This window comes from Ranitomeya imitator, chromosome 5 (genome assembly GCF_032444005.1).
Source record: "Ranitomeya imitator isolate aRanImi1 chromosome 5, aRanImi1.pri, whole genome shotgun sequence".
Taxonomy (NCBI): Eukaryota; Metazoa; Chordata; class Amphibia; order Anura; family Dendrobatidae; genus Ranitomeya; species Ranitomeya imitator.
Window position 1 is genome coordinate 77,411,281 of NC_091286.1, and position 8,943 is coordinate 77,420,223.

An 8,943-nucleotide genomic window follows, 5' to 3' on the forward strand; every position below is an offset into this window, starting at 1 on the left:
TGGGACGCCATGTTGCGTTTGGAGAGCCACTGATGTGCCTAAACATTGAAACCCCCCACAAGTGACACCATTTTGGAAAGTAGACCCCCTAAGGAACTTATCTAGAGGTGTGGTGAGCACTTTGACCCATCAAGTGCTTCACAGAAGTTTATAATGCAGAACCGTAAAAATAAAAAATCATATTTTTTCACAAAAATTATATTTTTGCCCCCAATTTTTTATTTTCCCAAGGGTAAAAGAAGAAATTGGACCCCAAAAGTTGTTGTACAATTTGTCCTGAGTACGCTGATACCCCATATGTGGGGGTAAACCACTGTTTGGGCACATGGTAGAGCTCGGAAGGGAAGGAGCGCCGTTTGACTTTTCAATGCAAAATTGACAGGAATTGAGATGGGACGCCATGTTGCATTTGGAGAGACACTGATGTGCCTAAACATTGAAACCCCCCACAAGTGACACCATTTTGGAAAGTAGACCCCCTAAGGAACTTATCTAGAGGTGTGGTGAGCACTTTGACCCACCAAGGGCTTCACAGAAGTTTATAATGCAGACCCATAAAAATAAAACAAAATTTTTTTCCCACAAAAATTATTTTTTAGCCCCCAGTTTTGTATTTTCCCTAGGGTAACAGGAGAAATTGGACCCCAAAAGTTGTTGTCTAATTTGTCCTGAGTACGCTGATACCCCATGTGTGGCGGGGAACCACCGTTTGTGCGCATGGGAGGGCTCAGAAGGGAAGGAGCGCCATTTGGAATGCAGACTTAGATGGAATGGTCTGCAGGCGTCACATTGCGTTTGCAGAGCTGCTAATGTACCTAAACAGTAGAAACCCCCCACAAGTGACACCATTTTGGAAAGTAGACCCCCTAAGGAACTCATCTAGATGTGTTGTGAGAGCTTTGAACCCCCAAGTATTTCACTACAGTGTATAACGCAGAGCCGTGCAAATAAAAAAAAAAATTTTTCCACAAAAATTATACTTTAGCCTCCAGTTTTGTATTTTTCCAAGGGTAACAGGAGAAATTGGACCCAAAATGTTGTTGTCCAATTTGTCCTGAGTACGCTGATACCGGATATGTGGGGGGGAACCACCGTTTGGGTGCATGGGAGGGCTTGGAAGGGAAGGAGCATCATTTGGAATGCAGACTTAGATGGATTGGTCTGCAGGCGTCACATTGCGTTTGCAGAGCCCCTAATGTACCTAAACAGTAGAACCCCCCCACAAGTGACCCCATATTGGAAACTAGACCCCTCAAGGAACTTATCTAGATGTGTTGTGAGAACTTTGAACCCCCAAGTGTTTCACTACAGTTTATAACGCAGAGCCGTGAAAATAAAAAATCCTTTTTTTCCCACAAAAATTATATTTTAGCCCCCAGTTTTGTATTTTCCCAAGGGTAACAGGAGAAATTGGACCCCAAAATTTGTTGTCCAATTTGTCCTGAGTACGCTGATACCTGATATGTTGGGGTAAACCCCTGTTTGGGCACACAGGAGAGCTCGGAAGGGAAGGAGCACTGTTTTACTTTTTCAACGCAGAATTGGCTGGAATTGAGATCGGACGCCATATCGCATTTGGAGAGCCCCTGATGTGCCTAAACAGTGGAAAGCCCCCAATTATAACAAACGCTAATCCAAACACACCCCTAACCCTAATCCCAACAGTAACCCTAACCACACCCCTAACCCTGACACACCCCTAACCCTAATCCCAACCCTTTTCCCAACCGTAAATGTAATCCAAACCCTAACTTTAGCCCCAACCCTAACTGTAGCCTTAACCCTAACCCTAGCCCTAGTCCTAACCCTAACCCTAGCCCTAACCCTAATGGGAAAATGTAAATAAATACATTTTTTTAATTTTTCCCTAACTAAGGGGGTGATGAAGGGGGGTTTGACTTTTATAGCAGGTTTTTAGCGGATTTTTATGATTGGCAGCCGTCACACACTGAAAGACGCTTTTCATTGCAAAAAATATTTTTTGCGTTACCACATTTTGAGAGCTATAATTTTTCCATATTTGAGTCCACAGAGTCATGTGAGGTCTTGTTTTTTGCAGGATGAGTTGACGTTTTTATTGGTAACATTTTCGGGCACATGACATTTTTTGATCGCTTTTCATTCCGATATTTGTGAGGCAGAATGACCGAAAACCAGCTATTCATGAATTTCTTTTGGGGGATGCGTTTATACCGTTCTGCGTTTGGTAAAGTGGATGAAGCAGTTTTATTCTTCGGGTCAGTACGATTATAGTGATACCTCATTTATATCATTTTTTTATGTTTTGGCGCTTTTATACGATAAAAACTATTTTATAGAAAAAATAATTATTTTGGCATCGCTTTATTCTGAGGACTATAACTTTTTTATTTTTTTGGTAATCATGCTGTATGGCAGCTCGTTTTTTGCGGGACAGGATGACGCTTTCAGCGGTACCATGGTTATTTATATCTGTGTTTTTGATCGCGTGTTATTCCACTTTTTGTTCAGCGGTATGATAATAAAGCGTTGTTTTTTGCCTCTTTTTTTTTTCTTACAGTGTTTACTGAAGGGGTTAACTAGTGGGCCAGTTTTATAGATTGGGTCGTTACGGACATGGCGATACGAAATGTGTACTTTTATTGTTTTTTTTATTTTTTAGATAAAGAAATGTACTTATGTGAATAATATTTTATTTTATTTTTTTATTATTTAGGAATTTTTTTTTTTTTACACATTTGGAAATTTTTTTTAAACTTTTTTACTTTGTCCCAGGGGGGGAATCACAGATCAGTGATCTGACAGTTTGCACTGCAGGCTTCACAGTGCCTGCTCTGAGCAGGCTCTGTGAAGCCACCTCCCTCCCTGCAGGACCCGGATGCCACGGCCATCTTGGATCCGGGGACTGCAGTGAGGAGGGAGGTAGGAGACCCTCACAGCAACGCGATCATATCGCGTTGCTGCGGGGGTCTCAGGGAAGCCCGCAGGGAGCCCCCTCCCTGCACGACGCTTCTCTGCACCGCCGGCACATCGTGATCATGTTTGATCGCGGTGTGCCGGGGGTTAATGTGCCGGGGGCGGTCCGTGACCGCTCCTGGCACATTGTGCCGGATGTCAGCTGCGATAGGCAGCTGACACCCGGCCACGATCAGCCGCGCTCCCCCCGAGAGCGCGGCCGATCGCTATGACGTACTATCCCATTGAGGGTCAGATAGGCCCAGGGCACCTCGACGGGATAGTACGTCTAAGGTCAGAGAGGGGCTAATGCTGCAAACCTCTGACTTCAGTTTCATTTCCACTCTTTTTTGTTGTCAAGTTTAAATAGTGCATTTAAAATTAATTTGGGCAAAAACAAAAATCACTAATCTTATGTGGAAAGGTGATTTAAAGAGATGATATTGAATATTTGGATTGCTATATCTAAAGGACAGCACTTCAGATACAGTCGGGGGAATAAGTATTTGATCCTTTGCTGATTTTGTAAGTTTGCCCACTGACAATGACAGGAACAGTCTATAATTTTAAGGGTAGGTTAATTTTAACATTGAGAGACAGAATATCAAAAATAAAATCCAGAACAATCACATTGTATAAATTATATAAATGTATTTGCATTTTGCAGTGAGAAATAAGTATTTGATCCCCTACCAACCATTCAGAGTTCTGGCTCCTTACAGACCAGTTACACACTGCTAATCAACTCATTACCTGCATGAAAGACTCGTGTGTTACACAGTCACCTTTATAAAAGCCTCCTGTCCACAGGTTCAGTCAGACTCTAACCTCTACAACATGGGCAAGAACAAATATTTATAAAGCTATGTCAGAGACAAGATAATAGACCTGCACAAAGGTGGAATGGGCTACAAAACCATAAGTAAGATGCTGGGTGAGGAGGAGGTGAAATAGTAAGAAAATGTAACAAAATGTCTATCAGTCTGGGGCACAATGCAATGCAAATCTCATCTCGTTGGGTATCCTTGATCATGTGGAAGGTGAGAGATCCACCTAAAACTACACGTGGGGAACTTATAATGATCTCAAGGCAGCTGGGACCACAGTCACCAAGAAAACAATTGTTAACATTTATGCCGTAAAGGTATAAAATTCTGCAGTGTCCACAAGATCCGCTTGCTCAAGAAGGCAGATGTGCAGGCCCATCTGAAGTTTGCCAATGAACACCTGGATGATTTTGTCAATGATTGGGAGAAGGTGCTGTGGTCAGATGAGATAAAAATTTAGCTCTTTGGCATTAACTCAACTCACCATGTTTGTAGGAAGAGAAATGCTGCCTATGACCCAAAGAACACCATCCCCACTGTCAAGCATGAGGTGGAAAGAATGTTTTGGGGGTGTTTCACTGCTAAGAACACAGGACTACTTCATTGCATCAATGGGAGAATGGATGGAGACATGTACCGTAAATCCTGAGTGACAACCTCCTTTCCTCCACCAGGACATTAAAAATGGGTTGTAGCTGGGTCTTCCAGCAACACAATAACCCAAAACATACAGCCAAGGCAACAAAGGAGCAAAAAGAAGCACGTTAAGGTCATGGAGTGGCCTAGCCAGTCTCCAGACCTTAATCCCATAGAAAATTTATGGAGGGAGTTGAAGCTCCGAGTTGCCAAGCAACAGCCTCAAAATGTTAATGATTTAGAGATGATCTGCAAAGAGGAGTGGACCAAAATTCCCCCCCTGACATGTGCGCAAACTTCATCATCAACTGCAAAAAACGTCTGACTGCTGTGCTTGCCAATAAGGGATTTGCCACCAAGTATTAAGTCTTGTTTGCCAGAGGGATCAAATACTTATTTCTCACTACAAAATACAAATAAATTTATATAAAATTTATACAATGTGATTTTCTGGATTTTATTTTTGATATTCTATCTCTCAATGTTAAAATGAACCTACCATTAACCCCTTTCTGACCTCGGACGGGATAGTACGTCCGAGGTCAGATCCCCTGCTTTGATATAGGCTCCAGCAAAGAGCCCACATCAAAGCTGCGATATGTCAGCCGTTTTGAACAGCTGACATGTGCGCGCAATAGCGGCGAGTGGAATCGCGATCCACCCGCCGCTATTAACTAGTTAAATGCCGCTGACAGTGGCATTTAACTACCACTTCCGGCCGCGCGGCCCGAAATGCGCTCATCGCCGACCTCCGTCACATGATCGGGGGTCAGCGATGCATCGGCATAGCAACCAGAGGTCTCCTTGAGACCTCTATGGTTGCTGATGCCGGCTTGCTGTGAGCGCCACCCTGTGGTCAGCGCTCATAGCAAGCCTGTAATTAAGCTACATACAGTAGGAGGCTTTTGAAGCATGGCAAAAGTAAAAAAAAAAAAAGTTTAAAAAAAAAAAAAAATGAAATAAATTAAAAAAAATAAATAAAAGTTTAAATCACCCCCCTTTTGTCCCCTTTAAAATAAAACAAAAATAAAATCAAATATACACATATTTGGTATCACCACGTTCAGAATCACCCGATCTATCAATAAAAAAAGGATTAACCTGATCGCTTAACGGCGTAGCGAGAGAAAAATTAGAAACGCCAAAATTACGTTTTTTTGGTCGGCGCGACATTGCATTAAAATGCAATAACGGGCAAACAAAAGAAAGTATCTGCACCAAAATGGTATCACTAAAAACGTCAGCTCGGCTCACCTCACCTGACCCCAGATCACAAAAAATGGAGACGCTACGGGTAACGGAAAATGGCACAATTTTTTTTTTTTTTAGCAAAGTTTGGAATTATTTTTCACCACTTAAAAAATAAAATAAATAAATAAAAAATTACCTAGACACATTTGGTGCCTATGAACTCGTAATGACCTGGAGAATCTTAATGGAAGGTCAGTTTTAGCATTTAGTGAACCTAGCAAAAAAGCCAAACATAGCACGCATGGGATTGCACTTTTTTTGCAATTTCACCGCACTTGGAATTTTTTCCCCATCTTCTAGTACATGTCATGCTAAAACCAATGATTTTGTTCAAAAGGACAACTCGTCCCGCAAAAAATAAGCTCTCACATGGCCATATTGAAGGAAAAATAAAAAAGTTATGGCTCTGGGAAGGAGAAAACGAACACGGAAAAACGGAAAATCCCAAGGTCCTGAAGGGGTTAAAATTATAGACTTTTCATGTCTTTGTCAGTGCGCAAACTTACAAAATCAGTAAGGGATCAAATACTTATTTCCCCCACTGTGCTACCTCTTCTCTGAAATGGCTATTTGCAAAATTAGAAATACTGATAGTCAGCATTGAACGTAACCTTTTTGTGTTACGGTTTTAAGATCGAAGACAGTATCTCGCTTTAAATCATTATTATGGCTATAAATCATTTATTTTATCATTTCCTCCAGAGCACAGATGCTACTACTTGATTGTGAAATTAAAGCAATGTTTTAAGGGGGACTTTTGGAAACACTGTACATTTTTAACCTAAGGAGTGTTTGTGTGTAAATGAAATGAAAATGGTTTAATATGATGTATAATTAAAATTGGTTGAGGCCTCAGCTGCTTGGTAGAGAAGTAGTGGAGTAGGAGAGTTCATGCTTCGTTAAAAGCAGTGGGAAAAAGTGGAGCATGCTCATTCAGCAGTTTCATATCTTCCAATGAATAAAAGTATAACTATCTTCACTGTTCTCTGGAATATAATTGCAGATTAATTACCTACAGTGAAAAAAAATAAAAAATAAATAAATATGTAAGAAAATTGAAAAGAACCTTACAGAAAGCATGGCCATTGAGATAAAATTAGTTTTATTTCTCCTTCGAGTCCTCCGCTTTCAACCAGAGATGTGGCGGATCGACTGTAGTTACCGATTAGTAAATAGCGGCTTTAAGCACACCCCAGCACTTTGATTGACAGCCATTCGCAATGCTGTGAGATGCCTGTAGCCTTTTATGTGCATGTTTCTATGACTGAAAGCTGACAGCTTTAACTTCATTTTCGCCATGCAGCAGTCCTTTCAGTCAGGTGGTGGGGCAGCATTGTAATGCCATCTACCTGCAGGTTACTAGCATTTGGAGGACATGACCGGTTTCCTTTACAATGACCGCTATCGTTTCTACAAACATTACAAGCAAATATAATTTAATAAAATATCATATTAGAAAACTATCATATTTGAAACTGCTAAGACTTACTGTCGCTCTTATTCATTCTCGTCTGGACTACTGCAACTCTCTTCTGATCGGTCTCCCTCTTACCAAACTATCTCCTCTCCAATCCATCTTGAATGCGGCAGCCAGGGTCATATTTCTGTCCAGCCGCTTCACCGATGCCTCCATCTTGTGCCAGTATTTACACTGGCTACCCATTAGCTACAGGGTCCAGTATAAACTCATCTCTCTCACCCACAAAGCTCTCCACAGTTCTGCACCGCCTTATATCTACTCGCTCATCTCTGGTTATCCCTAAACGTGCCCTCCGTTCTACAAATGACCTAAGACTAACATCCCCTGTAATCCGAACCTCGCACCTCCGTCTCTAAGACTTCTCTCGTGCTGCGCCAGGTCTCTGGAATGCACCTCCCCAGACGATCAGACTGATACCTAGCCCCGACCTATTCAAGCGCGCTTTAAAAACCCATCTCTTCAAACAAGCCTAAAGGTACCTTCACACATAACGATATCGTTAACAATATCGTTGCTTTTGGTGACGTTGCAACGATATCGTTAAGGAAATCGCTATGTGTGACAGCGACCAACGATCAGGCCCCTGCTGTGCCATCGTTGGTCGCTGAACAAAGTCCAGAACTTTATGTCGTCACTGGATCTCCCGTGGACATCGCTGGATCGGCGTGTGTGACACCGATCCAGCGATGTCTTCACTGGTAACCAGGGTAAACATCGGGTAACACCCTCCATACACATGATAACTGCACTTGATACTTGACTATTGCACTTAAACACACGGGCTGATGACCGGATCATGCAGCTTTATATGAAAATCCCTATTTATTATAATTGCCAGACCTGTAATAACAAGCACTTTTCACCTATTGTGTCCCCCCATTTCCTTGTAGATTGTAAGCTTGCGAGCAGGGACCTCACCCCTAATGTCACTGTTTAAATTGTCTTAACTTGTACTGAATTTATTATCTGTACATGTCCCCGCTTAATTGTAAAGTGCTGCGGAATAGGTTGGCGCGATATAAATAAAAATTATTATTATTATTATGTTAGAAAAAGTAGCTTCTTTCTCCACTTATGAGATACTTCTACTTTATGATCCTAAATGCATGATTCACTCTAGGACAATCAGATAGCTGTATGAAATGTGAGTTCAATTGGAATACAGTGGACAGACCGACCGGCGGCTCTCCCGACCAAAGTGTGACAGGTGTTTAGAGCTACATGCAGCGGTCATGCTTAGGGAAAGCCGCTAGCCAAACTATGCTCAGTGTTCCGATCCCACTTTGATTAATATAGCCATCTGACTTTGCCCTAAAACACAGCTGAAATCCGTCTTGGTCAAATGATTAGACCAGCAGCTTGTAAAGGTCTATGGAGAGGATTGAGGTGAGGAGTAAAGAGATGCAGAGTGAAAGAATGACATAACCAGACTAACTGTGCTGCTTTCTAACCAGTGTTATAACTCACTTCAGAGATGCCTTCACAGTTACACTACTTAGTAATAGTGGATGATATTCTTCATGCTGTTACTTTTCAAAATGTGCTTCATAAAAACAAGAGAACACAAATTCTAATTGTGTTTGTGTGCTGTGTGTGGAGACATAAGTCTCCACCCAGTAGCTCAGAGACAACTGATACGAGAGCCTGCAGAGAGATAAAGGGTGAAAAATTCAGGATACAATTCATAAGACAAATTGGACTGCTTATTCTGAAGCTGCCTGAAATGACAGGCACACAAGTGATCCATAGTGAAAGGAAACAAATAAAGACTTAGTTTACTTAAGAACTGAAGTCAGAACTCCATCATTTATTTAT